The 13,598-nt window shown below is 40.3% G+C and overlaps 1 protein-coding gene across 11 annotated transcripts in view; it reads left to right on the top strand.

Annotated features, from left to right (window-relative positions):
• The window catches only part of ATG7 (autophagy related 7), a 235,970-nt gene that overhangs the window by 85,458 nt on the left and 136,914 nt on the right, over window positions 1-13,598 (top strand). The gene's annotated exons all lie outside the window — the stretch shown is intronic.

Here is a 13,598-nt window from a genome sequence, read left to right as displayed (position 1 = left end):
GAATGTTTCCATTACGCCAGAAAGTTCCCTTGTACCCCTTCCCAGTCAGTCTTGGGGGAGGGGAGCAGTATTTTGAGTATTGTGACTGTTCTCTTTCCCTAGAAGGAGTAAAACTAGGCCCCTTCTGGTGTTTTATGTAACAGTAGCCTTGTTCCTGGGACCCAGAAGTTGACTGGAAACTTCTCTCAGATGTGCAGAGTCAGGAGCAGGGCTGTGCCTGAGGAGACTGCAGGCAGACGATTCTTGATCTTGTCGCACGATTCTGTCACAACCTTGGCAATATTGCAGGAACAGCCTATTACGAAGAAGCAGGCCCCAAACTTGGTTTTTATACCGTCTGGGACTGCCTAGTGCACAGATATAGCAAGATGTGCCCAGAAACCTGATCTTCAGATTTTAATTAGCCATTAGCAGCCCTAATATTATACTCATTCTGGTGTTTACTATTCGATGGGGTCTCCTGTTGACAGGTTATGACTGAACTTCCCAAAGTGACTTGTTATTAGCTTTTTGTGTGCACCTGTGTATGTGTGTCTTGCAGTGAGAGGGATAGGGTGGTGTAGAATATGTGTCAGCTGGTATCATCATATGGTCAACTGTGCTTGCTTTTTGCCTTTGTCATAGTCAGCCTGTCCATTTATCTTTTGATATTAATATAATCCTACCTTTCTTCTCTCATTTCTTTTCTCTTTGTTAAGAAAAGAGAAGCATGAAATGCCAAAAATTAAACTCAAGTATTTAAACTTTCTTTAAAGAAAAACCTCTATCCCAAAGCAACCTATTACCTAAAAGTTCTGCAGATGCACCGTTGAGGAGAGAAAGACAAATAGTAGATTTGGAAGGAGAGGTTAAACTCTTACCGTATGTCTGTTAGCAGACATACGTTTATTCAACTGACATTTGAGTCCCTGCCGTGTACCAGAGATAGGGAGGTGATTAAAATAGCCACTGCCTTCAAAGAACACTATCAAAAGAGTGAGGGAGACCTATAAACCAATGCTGATCTCCCTAACATTGTTATATGCTCTACAGTCAAGGTGTATCCTCTTCTTAAGGTGTCCTGGTACCAATTAGCTTTGTAAATGGGGAAGACCAGGGAAGGTCTTGCAAGGGACTTGTAAGTTAATCTTAAAGGATGAGTAGGAATTTGTAGAAATACATGGGAGAGAGGACAAGAGGAAGGTATTCCAGGCGTGGGGGGATCACATGTGTGCCAGCCAGAGGCAAGAAAACATGGCACGTTTATGAAGTTGTTCTGTGTAGCAGTTGTGACAGAGCCTGGGACACCTCATTCCCTTCACATTGTCCTCTTGGTGAGTGCCATTTTCATTTCAGCTCTTCTTGAGCTGGAATCTGGCTGTACTTTGTCTAGCACTTGAGGCTCTTTCTCACCTCGCATCAGGCTTAGGGGTTTCCTAGCCTAAGGAATCCAGCAACTGCAGCCCGTTGGGGGGCGGGGGGCGGGGTGCAGAGGACAGGAAGGCAGGCGGGGGATTTCCAGGTCCTGGCTCTCCATCCCTTGCTGGCCAGCTGAGGGACCACAGGCAAGGTGCTCCCCGCTCTGCCGCCTCCCTTTCTTTTGTTAAATGAGTCAGTTGGATGAGATAAGCTCTGGCTGTCTATTGACACTTGAAGTTGCTAGCTTTTATATTTCCTTTACTTACTTTTATTTAATTCTTTATTCCCCAAGCAGTGCATTTTCGTTGCAGAAAAAATCAGAAAATATATTTAAGGAAGTAATCGACTGTATTCCAGCCACGCAGATCATTGTTAGGCATTGATGTCTACCCTTCTTGGCTTAAAAAAAAAAAAAAATCCTATCTTTTATGGGTATGTGCAGATACTTTTTCTCTCTGAACATTGCTATTGTAAGTTTGAAATTAGCTTCACAGAGAGGGATTTATGGTGCTGCATCAAGCATACTCTCTGCTTCTCTGATTTGATAGGGTTTTAAATCTCAGTCATTTACAAGGACCGGCCAGAGCCCCATCGGAAGAGCTCTCCAAAGTTGTGCCAGGAATTTCTGCATACGGCTTCTCAGTGGCAAATATTACTCAAAACTGGGCTGCAGCCAGGTGTTCCTTCTTCTTTCCAAAAGGGACATAAATCTCTGATTTGGAAAATGATGAGTAACCCCCAGGTTCCCTTTTTCTATCTCATTTACCTAGTGAGGCCTCAAGTCTCCTGTTGTAATGTGCGATGGATTCCCTATGGATAGTTGTGTGGTGTAAACTGTTATCTCATATCTTGTCCTTAGCAACTAGAGTTCCCACAACTTCACAACTGCTCGCTTCCCAAAAGGAGATGGAATATCCAGCCAGAGCCAGTGTGGAGTATTTAGCTACAAGCCCTAACCTCAGAGCTCTTGGCTCTTCACCCCCTTGAAAAACCTTGGACGTTTCTCCCTTTGCTTCAATTTCCTCATCCATAGAGTGGGGAAAATATTTTCTGTTTCCCAGGGAAATTGCAATGGCTGACGTGTATCCAGTTCCCTGTGACCAAGTACCAAGGCCTTTGCCCACTCCTGGGACTGATGTTGACATCAGAAATAAGAGGAAAACAAAGACCCCTGTGATTTCATTAGGTCTTCCGGGGTGTGTGGCACCCTTTCTGGGGTCACTGTTCACAAGCAGGTACAGTGAAAGGCCTGATTGAAAGTCAAGTCTGCCTTGGCTTTGAAAGACTGCAGAAACCTTCCATCATGGTTCATGATGACTATTACTGCCAAAACCTTTTCTGTGATTCCAGAGAACTCAGTCTTGCTAGTTACTTCTAACCTGAGACCACCTAATCGGTAGTTAAAGTTTGTGCTGCTCACTCCTTTTCTGTGTCACCTGAGGTCACAAAAACATGCCTCGCCTGTCCTAACACACTTTTTTTTTTCCTTAGAGGATCTCTAACATCCAGACCAGAAAATTTAGGGCTGTGTTCTCCTTAGGTGGTTCCACAGGCTGCCTGGCCCAAGCATAGGCTTCAGGTTATTGAAAATCTGAGTTCCTTTTAGTTTGGAATTAATCTCATTCACTTTTAGCCTTTCCCCCAAGCCCAACCCTTGACATAGTGGTTCTTAAATTTTTTGAGTCATGGACCTCGTTCAGACTGATAAAAGCAGTAAACCTGCTCCCCTGAAAAATGGAAGCCACACAGTTTTGCAGGCAATTTCATTGGCTTTGTGAAGTCCCTGAAACGTGCCTGTGGATCCTAGGAAGGCATCCTTGCTCGGAGTTTTTCTTTGGTACCATCCCCACACTCTCCCAGACAAGACCCTGGGGGATGTGGGTGCAGCCAGCCACAGCCCCACCATGACTTCTCTGTGTGGCTTGGGAAAGTAGCCGTCTCTCTTTGGGGACTCATTTTCCTCAACTGTAGTAAAGGGAGATGCCTGGGCTGATGTACCACTGGGTTTTGTTACCTGACTCTGACATTGTTGTAGTCTCTTGATCAGCTACTTTGTTTCTTTAGGCCAAGCAGCATCCAGGTAGGGGAGGGGAGAGATAGCGAAGCGGCTCAGAGTTCTAAGGGTTATTTGTCCTTTCTCTAGTGGTGCATTGATTTGACTCCAGATGGGCAAAGAGCCCCAGCTGTCATCTGTTCATGTTCCTTCTTTTCTTCTTATTTATGCGATACGTTTGTCTTCTTCCCTCTTCTCTCCTCCTGTTTAGTACCTTTGTAAGGTAGGGAGGGAAGAACATGGTAGTAACCGCTGGTTTTTTGAAATAAGGGTGCTATCAGCTTGAATTGGGAAACATTTTATGGATGTACATGCTTATACATACACAGGTTGCATATAATATATATATAACTGTTTAAATTGAGTACTTAAACTCATGTAAATATATGTGTGGTTGTTTATTTTAATGACTGTTGTCATAGCAATTCAACAAACATTGGAGCTTCTGTTTCATGATATATTTTTGGATGATACAGAGGTCAGTAAGACATTCTCAGAAGTTTCTGATGATATCCTTCTGGACAAGATAGGAAAATTATAATGCACGATTATATACCTCAAGCACGTCAACTTATTTAAACATCTTGACCCAAGAAATGTTCTTAAGCTTAGAAGGGATAATTAGTTCCTAGCAAAAGGTAGGAACTGGTTAAATATGTTTTGAATGGTGAGAAAAATTAATGAGTGTTTTTGTAGATGAATAAATGAACAGCACAACAGGAAGAATGGGAAGATAGGCTGTGCCCTCCAGGAACTCAGTCGGGTAGGAGTCTAAGGCTTGGTAGCAGACGCTCTTTGCCTACTCGTGCAGAGGCATGATTTATCATGAAGCCATAGGTGGTAGCTATTACTGAATGTTACATTTCAGTGCTCTGAATATTTGTTCATCTGAGCTTCTTTCCAGCTTTTACTATCTCATTTGCTTTAGTTGATGCTTTCGATGATTTGTTATTGTGTAGCAAAATCATTTCGAAAGTATATTAAAATAAGGAGCCTTTGGGATTCATCAGAGATGACTTAACATTTTATGAAAGGACACATTCTGGCAGTGAGCTTTTTGCAGGGTTTTGGTTGCTCTCCTGCAGGATTTTTAAAAGTCCATTTTAGTTTTTCTAAAAGGTCTTCCAGTATCCTGTCCAGGTATTTCTAAAAGTACTTATCACTACAGCCTTTCTTGCCATGGAAGATTGAAAGAACTGTTTGAGAACATCCTATTCCCAAAGTTACTGTTGTTATAACTTGTTTATATAACATCTTATGTGGTGATAGTGATAAATTCTAAAGTATCTGGCCTTCCCTGGTTTTAAGTAATTCTTCCAGCATACAAGTTTTATTAAACTTTTTTTCTTAACAAGGAAGAAAAAACTATGTATTTCTGTTTTCTGGAGTATCTAAGGGCTGGCTAAAGCACACACCAAAGTTAGATATCTTAAATTTATAACTATCAGACTAAAACTGGGAAACTAGCTGCTCTGTGGTCCTGACACGGCTGCAAGCGTGCCAAAGGTGAACAGTCAATGGGAGAACAGACATAGCAAATCTTGTAAATTAGAAGAACTATCTTGACACTAAGTAAGTGTACATCCAACAGAGTTTTAAGGAACGGCAGCATCACTGGGATGATTGCCCATCCCCATGAGGACTACTTTGAAGGGTGTGTTGAATGGTCACAAGGCCCACAGTCAGAACTCCAGACAGCCTAGGTGTCTTGGCAGTTGACTCGAGTTACTGAAGCATTTGGATATGTTTAAGACCTTTATCAGCACTCCAACTTGGAACAGAAATCTGTGCAAAAGTATATTTTTGTGTTGTTTGTAAAGGCGGGAGAGAAAACTTGGGTTTTTCCTAGTTCTCAGTTGAAGTTCACATTTCCCTTTCCTTTTATGTCAACTTTTTCACGAAGATGATAACAAAAGTGGGATTGAAGGAAGTGGCAATGTTTCTCTGTTGCATTAAAACCCCTCACACATCCCGAGCACGGAACGTGAGCTCCACGTTGCTCTTTCTTAAAGAAGGAAGCCTGACTAGAAACCGTCCGTGGGATTGCTACCATACCCATATCTAGATTTTCTCTTAGTTCGGTCTGACCTGACAAACTTGACTTCAGTCACAATGCAAGTGGATTTAAAAATAATAGTAATAACTGACAGCACAGTGACTTCCTGGTAGAATAACATGCATAAGTAAGAAAGCAAAAACACATACGCAGCACTTGGCCCTACTGGAGGAGTAAGAGTTTTATTTCACAACATCTGCTTTTCTTTGCCTAATCACTCACTGCTTCCTATTATTGAGAATGTTCCAGTGGGCACTTAATACCTGAAAAATGAGTCCTGCATCGCAATATCATGCTCTCTGCAAAAGGACTGCAAGTTCCAAGAAATGGGCCGTTTCAGTGACCCCTGGGGGCGGAGTGCGGTTGGGGGGGCATTGTACTTGTTTCAGTTCTGCTGTGGTAGCTCAAAACAGTTGACAAGTTCTTCTTGGGAAATTGCTTCAGATCTCACAATATTTTCCTCTTAGTAGCCTCAGCAGTGGTGAATTCTTGACCTTTGAGAGTGGGTTTGATTTTTTTGGAAAAGGCCAAGAGTAATTTGAAGCTGTGTGTTGAATAAAGGGAACGAGCCATTTGCAAGAAAAAGTTTTAAAATTTTTTAAAGAATTGCAGAGGCTTCAAATGGCTTGCAGGTCTGAACAAGTGAGAGCCCCAGTACCAGGAACTCCAAGTATACCAGCCTTTGACTACAAGCTGGCAGAAAGATAACAGGACACTTGGACATGGTTTGTACACTAGAAATGAGCACTGGCTTTTGAGACGATGCCACTTACTAACTACGTGACCTATGACAAGTTTCTTGAAGTTCCTGAGCTTCAGTTTCCTCAGGTAGAAAATAGTTAAAAATTCTTTTTTGGTGGCGATGAAGATTAAACAAGAGCTGGTATGCCGAGTGTCACGGGCGCGGCACTCTGTAAATGTTTTCGATCGCTCCTTTGTACAAGCAGAGATCCGGTGCCATTCCCCTGTGCTTTATAAATGCACTCATTTTGTAATTTACAGCCATAAAAAAACTTGCCATCTTTAGAAGTTGACAAAAAAGGAGGGGAATACAAAAGGATGAGCAATTCTTTTAAAAGGGGCATGGGCCTCAAGAGGTCAGCAAATATTAAATGTGCAAGCTATTAGATTCTTTGTCTTTTTCTTTCCTTTTCAAGCAAGCTGTTAATCTAGGGGTTTAATTATTAATCAAAATGAAATGAGATTTAATGTTCCCAGGAGTGTGAGCTCTGGGCAGGGGTGAATCCTCTTATTTCCTGAAGATCTGTGCAGGTAATCTGTGGCCAGTGTTGGGCCTATAACTTGAGAGGAGCTGACATGAACCTAGGGTAAAGACTTCTTGCCTGTGCTCCCTCTGAATTCTGAGTTTCTCTGTGCTCTTTGAGGCCAGGACGTGAGAGTGTGGGTGGCACTGCTGTGACAGCACCAGGCTGCTGCCTGTTCATGCGGTTGTTCTGGTCCCTGCCCCACGCTGCTGCCCACAGGCCTGTCTCTAGCCTCATTGATCTTGCCACCTCTTGCTGGAGCTGTACCGTGAGTGGGCCAGTGCAACACGAGCAGAGAGGATCAGCTGCCTTGGCTGCGGCATTTCTGCCTTCCTTTGGCATCACTTGATGGGTGTTTTCCCAATCTCTCTTTCAAGCTTCCTGTGAAGGTGCTAGCAAGGGGGCTTACCAGTCTATCAGGTAGAGAGATCACTAGGTTCAGAGAAATTGCATGAGAGTCCAGGATTCCCAACTCCCACTTCACTTACCTACCGTATTAAACACCTCTCAGACAATGAGGTGGTAGGATTAATTCACACTCAGAGAATTCCAGTGTACTCATTTGGGGTTGGAGGAAGATCCCACTTTCGATTTTTTAATTTTTTTTAATTATTATTTTTTACATCTTTATTGGAGTATAATTGCTTTACAATGTTGTGTTAGTTTCTGCTGTATAACAAAGTGAATCGGCTATATATATACACATATCCCCATATCCCCTCCCTCTTGAGCCTCCCTCCCACCCTCCCTATCCCACCCCTCTAGGTGGTCACAGGTCATGCTACCATATGACCCAGCAATCCCACTACTGGGCGTATACCCTGAGAAAACCATAATTCAAAAAGAGTCATGTACCACAGTGTTCATTGCAGCTCAGTTTACAATAGCCAGGACATGGAAGCAACCTAAGTGTCCATCGACAGATGAATGGAGAAAGAAGATGTGGCACATATGTACAATGGAATATTACTCAGCTACTTTAAATTTTTAGCAGGCTCAAGAACAGATTGGTTAAGCTCCTTGGTGAACCAGTTGGTTGACTACCCCTGGGGGACTTGTCTTTTTAAAGGGGAATCCTGATACCAAGAGGAATGTGTTTCTGAGAGTTGTCTTCAGACTGTACCATCAGGAACATTGTGTGGGCTGGAGCAACGTCTAGTGCCCCACCGATGCAGGGTGGGTGGTGAAAGTTTCCAAGGTTTTCCTCAAAAAACTGTTTATGACAAACGTAGTTCACTTTCCTATTTTGGTAAATTTTTAGCTTAAATTTTTTAAAACATTTGGAGTGTAGGGACATACAGCTGTTAAGAATCCAAGACAAGTGCTGTTTTGAAAGTACAAATGCTTCTTTCTGTTTTGCATTTACTTAAGCAAGTAGGATAGTTGCCTCTAATATATTCCTTTGAATACAGATACTGTTTAAGTGACATCATTTTGTGTAGAGTACTGAGTCCAGGTGGTTTGGGGGAAATCATTGGAGGCAAAAAAAAAAAAAAGAAAACGAAAAAGCTTGGGTATCATTGCATTCTAGGGGCCAAGAAACAGAATGATGGTATTTTTGGCAGGCTCCCAGCAAAACCCACACCCCAAGACTGTCTTCGTAGCTTCCTGTGGTTTTCCCACTAAAGAGAAACAGCCTTTCTCTTAGAGGGTCCAGGCTGGCAAGTTAGTACATCAGCTTGATCAGCGTGATGTTCCTGCTTTGAGGTTCTGTCCCAGCAGTATTCATTTGGGAAATTTGATGCACCACAGTTGTTGCAAACTGAACTGAGCCAGTCTCACTGCTCCCGACAGTGCACATCTTTTTGGTAGACATCGGTAGCTTCCAATAATTAGAGGTTGTTATGCTACCATGTGGTCTGCAACAATAAAATCAAGACTCAGACCACATTTTGCCACACATATGAATATTTATTAGCAAGCAGGCACAAAAGTTAGGCATTCAACCTGTTCTTACAGACAAAAGCCCCAACCTTTTTGCTTTGGCTGTGTAGCCCGCATCAGAAGTTCAGTAGAGACAGGTGTGGACATATTCTCATTACAGGATATATCTAACCTTTCCATTGGATCAGGTGATGAAATTCTCTGTTAAGTGTCCAGACCCAGGACCAGAGCCCTAGGCCCAGAGGGCCACTGAAGAGAGTGTTAGGTTGCCTGCTTTGCCAGATACTTACAACCCACATGTACACACAAGGTTCAGTGCCCCTGTACAGTCGTTCTAGCCAACCCATATATATATTGAACACTATTATTTTAATCAGAAAAATTCTTTCTACCCTCCTTTTCTCATTAGGGAACCCTCTAATATAGATTTAGAGAGCCGTAGTTGATACACTTAAGATAGTCTGACTGTGAAGGTTGGACTTCCAGTCTTTCAAATGTGAAGCAACCATACCTGGAGTATGCATTTTTTTTTTATTAAGGTACCTGAAATACTACCTACCTACCCCTAGTGGTTAAGAGTGTGTGTGTACATCATCTGTGAGCACACTATGTATACTGAAGTATTTAAAAACATAGATAGTAGTATAGTAATAGGTAGCTCTTGTTTGGCTCCTGGAATACTGTGTCTTGTGTAATGTTGCCAGCCAGTGATGAGTGACCTGAGTTACCAGCTGAGCACTAGCCTGCCGTGGTGAATTACCCAGAGCCATGGATGAGTGGTTCACCCATGGAGCAGAGAAAGGAGGGAAGAGAATTATAATCTTAGTTGATTTTATAGGCTTTTTCAGTTCTTTTATGTTCCTTCACTTGATATTCTGGTAAGTGTGGAAGTATTATTTCCCTACCCAATTTTGCAGACAAATCTTTGTCCAGGGTCATAGAATGAATAAATTACAGGAACTATAACTTTGTTTTTAAAAGTATAGTTGATTTATAATATTATGTTAGGTTCAGGTGTATGTATTTCTTATAGGTTATTATAAGATATTGAATATAGTTCCCTGGGCTCTACAGTAAATCCTTGTTGTTTATCTATTTTATATGTGGTAGTGTGCATCTGTTAATCCTCTACTCCCAATTTATCCCTCCCCGCTTCCCCTTTGGTAACGACATTTGTCTTCTATGTCTGTGAGTCTGTTTTGTAAATAAGTTCATTTGTACTGGTTTTTAGATTCCACGTATAAGTGATATCATATGATATTTGTCTTTGTTTGAGTTTACTTAGTATGATAATCTCGAGGTCCAACCATGTTGCTATAAATGGCATGATTTCATTTTTTTATGGCTGAGTAATATTCCATTGTATACACAGACACATACACACCACATCTTCTTTATCCATTCATCTTTTGATGGAAGGGGAACTATAACTTGAAATCTCATCCTGTGTAGTTGCTCTGCACTACAGGGGTAAGTTGCTACCAAGAAGAACTGTCACTGTTCTTCAAAGAATATCATAGGACTTTGTACTTTTCACCTTGCAGTAGGTGTTGTCAAGCTAAGGCCATGTACCAACGTTATAACATATAACAGAATGCTGGGAGGTTTCTACTTTAACTAGTGGTAAGTCATGTAATTCAAACAGCTCTCTTACTGAAGTCACTTAAAGAAACTAGATAAAAATTTGTTTAATCTTAAACATTTAAGAACTAATAAATTGTGAGGAGATGAGTTAAGATTTGGGAGAGAGTGTAAACACAGAGGAGTGAGCCTAGCACTGGCATCACTTTTGTCTTGTGGTCATTTGCTGACCAGGAAAAGGAAGTTGAAAGTCTGAGCTCACCTTTGGTGTCCTTTCAAAGTTAGGGAGATAAAAATTGTAGTCTGAGTCTTTGAAACCTGGGAAACCTGGTGAACTATTCCTTACTTTGGATTGGGACTCCCTGAAGAGAGATGTCTAGGAATAAGGGTGAACTAGTAGTAAACCAACTCTCACATTGGCTGCAGCTGAGTTTCACATTATCTGAGTGGCCCAGAAACCATAAGGGTTACTTGGAATTAGATGATTCCATTTAGCTAATGCCCATAGGTAACAGGTAAAAGCAATGAAATGTTCTCAGAGAAAGGTATAATGATTCTATTCTCAAATGATTTCTACAAATAAATTTTCAGTTACAGCATCTGGCCACAATTATAGATAACCAGGCACACAAAAAGAGAAGACAGCATACGTGAGAACCAGCCAAAGCAACAGACAACAGAAATAGACTCACAGAGATTCTAGATATTGGACTTAGCAGATGCAGAGTATAAAATACTATGCTTACAGTATTAAAGGAAATAAACACCAAATTTTATTTTCAGCAAGGACTGAAAACTCTAAATTGTGGCTTTGCAGATTAAGAAACAAATTCCAGAACTGAAAATGTAAGAACAAAATGAACAAGTTTATAGGCAGTTGGACACAGCTGAAAAGCAAATAGTGAACTGAAGAACTGGTTAGAAGAAACTATTCAAAGTGAAGCACAGAGAGAGGGGGAAAAAGTGAAATATATAAAAGAGAAGGTAAGAAAAGAGAGTGAGGCCTATCATGTAGTTGGAGTCTTAGAAACGAGAGGAGAAAAAGAGTGCAGTATTGGAAGGATCATTGCTAAACATTTTTAAACAGATGAATGACCTCAAACTTAAGATCCAAGAAGCCCAACAAAGCCCAAACAGTATAAATAAAATGAAATCCACACCTAGACTCATCACAATGAAACTTCTGAAAACAGAATACAAAGAGGAACCTTAAGGCAGTGAGCGGGGGAAATGTCATTAACTTTAGAAGAGTGATGGTCAGACCGACAGGTGACTTTTCTGTCACAGAGTATAAAGCAAAGGGCAGTGGAATAATGTTTTCAGTGTGCTGAAAGAAAGAGTTGCCAGCCCCAAATTTTAGACCCAGCAAAAAACAGTGTTCAAGAATGAAAAGAAAGAGGTAAAAGTGAAGGTTAAAGGTATTTTATGTAAACAAAACAGAGTCTACCACCAGTTGTTTGCACAAAAGGAATTCCTAATGGGTATTCTTCAAGTAGGAGAAAAGTAATCCAAATGGGAGGTCAGAAGTGTAGAAAAAAATGAAAACAAAGTGGTAAATACGTGGGTAACTCAAAGTGAACATTGACTGTGTAAGATAATACAGTGGTGGATTTTTTACAATACAGAGAGATTTAAAATACAGGGCAGGGCTTCCCTGGTGGCGCAGTGGTTGAGAGTCCGCCTGCCGATGCAGGGGACACGGGTTCGTGCCCCGGTCCGGGAAGATCCCACGTGCCGTGGAGTTGCTGGGCCCGTGAGCCATGACGGCTGAGCCTGTGCATCCGGAGCCTGTGCTTCGCAACGGGAGAGGCCACAACAGTGAGAGGCCCACGTACTGCAAAATAATAATAATAATAAAATAAATAAATAAATAAAAAAGAATAAAATACAGGGCAAACATAGCATAAAAGTTGGGAGGCGGTAAGTGGAATTAGTCTGTTCTTAGATTTGTGCATTGTTTTGGAGGAGGGTAAAGGTGTCGATTAACTTTTCACCTTGACAAATCAAGCATATATGTTGTAATACAGTAAACATTAAACAAATAGAAAAATTTTATAACTTCTAACTAACAAAAGGAATGCCCTAATGAGAAAGCAATTTAAAGGAAGAAAAAGGGAACATAGAACAAGTGAAATATATAAAACACAAGAAGAGGTGGTAGACTTAAACTCATACATCAGTAATTACATTAAACATAAATTGGCTAACTATTTTGGTTGGAAGACAAAGATCTTTCAGACTAGATTTTGTCAGTTTTATGCATTATACAAGCAGTATATCTTAAATCTATGGATACAGAATGATTGGAGATAAAGATGTAAAAATGTGTACAATATAAACGCTAATCACAAGAAAGCTGGTGTAGCTATGTTAGTAGCAGACAAAATAGACTTCAAGCCAAAAAGCATCACTATGTGTTACTATTACTTTTCAATGATCAGTTTTAATTCACCAGGAAGATAGAATTCTATATTTGTATGTACCTAATAACATGGCTGCAAAATATATAAAGCAAAATTTTACAGAACTGTAGGAGAAATAGGCAATATGTAATTACAGTGGAAAATTTTAACAGATCTTTCTCAGTAACTGATGATAGAAGCATATAAAAAAAATCTGTAAAGGTTATTGAAAATTTGGTCAACATGATTTATAAACATATTCTAGTGAACACACTACACCAAACTGAAGTGCATGTTCTTTTTAAGCAGGCACATAATATCTTACAAGAATTTATGATAGATTGGATTGTTAATCCTCAGCAAATTTCAAAGATTGATATTATACCTAAAATATGTACTCTGATTCTAATGTAATTATGCTGGAAATCAGTAACAGATAAATAGAATATTATCTCCATATGTTTGGAAACTGAAATATATAACCCTAAATAACTAATGAGTTAAAGAAGATACAATGGAAATTAAGAAGTATTTTAAATAAATGATAAAAATATTTCATATAAAATTTATAGCATATAGATAAACAGTACTTAATAGAAAAATGTATAGCCTTGAAAGAGAAAAGACCCCAAAGTAACCAGCAAATATTGTCTCAAGAAGTCAAAAGAGCAGCACAATAAAAAACAAGTAGAAGGTAGAAACTACTAAAGACAAGAGCAGAAAGAAGATCAACAAAGCTAGGAGTTGGCTCTTTGGAAGGACCTATAAAGTTGATAAATCTCTGGTGAGGCTGATCAAGAGGAAAAAGAAGGCACATGAACATGTATCTTAAAAACATAGAATTGAAATTTTAACTTCATTTACAAGAGACAACATTTATAAACTTGGCTTTTAGAAACAGGCAGAACTAAGTGATATTGTTAGGGAAGCAGGTTTAGGTGGAAAAATTATACAAGTCA

The sequence above is a fragment of the Orcinus orca genome, chromosome 10, assembly GCF_937001465.1.
Source record: "Orcinus orca chromosome 10, mOrcOrc1.1, whole genome shotgun sequence".
NCBI lineage: Eukaryota > Metazoa > Chordata > Mammalia > Artiodactyla > Delphinidae > Orcinus > Orcinus orca.
Note: the sequence above shows the minus strand (reverse complement) of the source record. Positions and strands in the feature narration are given on the sequence as shown.